Here is a 2,407-nt window from a genome sequence, read left to right on the forward strand (position 1 = left end):
TCCACTCACCTCAGCCTCCCAAAGGCACGGGATGACAGGCTGAGCCACCGAGCCCAGCTCATTCCATCAATGTTAAGTGGCATCCTTGTGTAATAAGAGGTTTTTTTTTCCTCCCTTCACCCACTTGTTTTTGGTTGGCTTTGGTTTGTTTTTTGATTTTAGTATCAATATTGACAATAATTACTCTCACTTTTTAAAATTCTTAAATTGTCCCATATTTAGCCATGGAGATCCTTTCACCTTGCAGTGTTTTTGCACATGTCAGTTGTTTTGTTTTGTTTTGTTTTCCTTGGTCGGAGTCTCACTTTGTCGCCCAGGTTGGAGTGCAGTGGTACACTCACAGTCACCACAGCCTTGACCTGCTGAGCTCAGGTGATCCTTCTGCCTCAGCCTTCGAAGTCACTGGAACCACAGGCAGGTACTACCATGCCCAGATAAATTTTTTGATTTACTGTAGATACGAGGGCTCACCAAATTGCCCGGGCTGGTCTCAGACTCCTGGACTCAGGCACTTCTTTCACTTCTACCTCTCAAAGTGCTGGGATTACAGGCTAGAGCCATGGCACGGGGTCCCCAGTCAGTTTTTGAGCATGACGTTGCTTTCCCACACAGCAAGATATTTCACGAAACTTTGTGCTTTTCCTAACCGAGTCTCAGAACCAGTCATATTTACAATCTTGGCTTCTATTATTGGATGATCAGAAGCTTTGAAACCGAGTCTGAGCTTGAAGTCAGTTTCTTTTATTATTTTAACAGTTTTATTGCTATATAACTCACATACTATACCATTCACACATTTTAAAGTATACAAGGCCAGGTTCTATGGCTCATCCCTATAATCCCAGCACTTTGAGAGGCCAAGCAGGAGGAATACTTGAGCCCAGGAGTTTGAGACCAGCCTAGGCAGCATAACAAGACCTAATGTTTACAAAAACTAAAAATAACTAGCCATGTGTAGTGGTGCACACCTGTAGTCCCAGGTACTCTGGAGGCTGAGGAGTATGGATCGCCTGATCCTGGGAGCACTGTGATGAGCCGTGATCGTGCCACTGCCCTCCAGTTGGGGCAACAGAGTGAGACCCCGACTTAAAAAAATAAATAAATAGATGAAGTATATGTTTAGGTGGTTTTTAGTATAGTCACAGGGTTGTGAAACATTATCACAATCTGATTCTAAAACATTTATGTCCTCCCTAAAAAGGGGCTGCCTGATAATTTTTATACTTGTAAAAAACAGCCAGGTACAGTGGCTCACGCCTGTGATCCCAGCACTTTGGGAGGCAGAGGCAAGAGGATTGCCTGAGCCTAGGTGTTCGAGACCAGCCTGGGCAACTTGACCAGACCACATCGCTACAATAAATCAAAAAATGAGCCAGGTGTGGTGGTGCATGCCTGTAGTTCCAGCTATTCGGAAAGCAGAGGCGGAAGGATTGCCTGAACCCAGCAGGTCGAGGCTGCGGTGGCCATGAGCATGCCATTTCACTCCAGTCTGGGCAACAGAGTGAAACTCCAACTCAAAACAAAACAAACCAAATAAAAAACCAAAAGCAAAAAAGTCAGCAACCTGTTCAGAAAGTAGTCTGGGAAGGCCACACTGAGATGATAGCACTGAAGAACTTATAGCTATGTTGCCAGTCCTTTTATGTCATAAACCAGGAGAAAATTGTATTTACCACCTGGAATAGTTGTGAAATGTTTTAAATTTACTGAATAAGCCAGGCTCAGTGGCTCAGCCTGTAATCCCGCGCTTTGGGATGCTGAGGTGAGTGGATTGCCTGAGCCCGCAGGTTCGAGACCCGCCTGGGCAGCAAGACTTCATCTCTACAATAAATAAAAAAAAATCAGCTGGCCATGGTAACGAATGCCTGTAATACCGGCTACTTGGAAGGCTGAGGCGGAAGGATCCCCGGAGCCCAGCAGGTCGAGGCTGCGGTGGCCGGGAGCTGCCACTGCACTCCAATCTGGAGTGCAACTCCAGAGTGAGACTCCAACTCAAAAAAAAAAAATTACAAACTTGGTCTCTGCTGATTTGGAAATTAAACATTTCTTTGAGAATGCTTCGCAATTTAGAATGAAATTTTAAAGGAAATATGTTAAAAAGAAGAAATAAAGTAATACAGGCTGATTTTAACTTTTTATTCTACCATCATTTTACTACTGCATAATCAGATTTGTATGAATGTTATAACTATATAATGGGAAGCATTAGATAGCTATGAAACTGGATGTATTTTGCTCTCTATATCAGTCCAAAAGAAGTGAAAAGGTCAGCTGGGCTCGGTGGCTCAGCCTGTAATCCTGCGCCTTGGGAGGCCGAGATGAGTGAATTGCCTGAGACCGTGGGTTTGAGACGCGCCTGGGCAACTTGGCGAGACCTCATCTCTACAATAAATCAAAAAATTAGCTG

Source organism: Carlito syrichta, unplaced genomic scaffold (genome assembly GCF_000164805.1).
Source record: "Carlito syrichta isolate Samal-C Ts95f unplaced genomic scaffold, Tarsius_syrichta-2.0.1 Scaffold314713, whole genome shotgun sequence".
In the NCBI taxonomy this organism is placed as follows: Eukaryota; Metazoa; Chordata; class Mammalia; order Primates; family Tarsiidae; genus Carlito; species Carlito syrichta.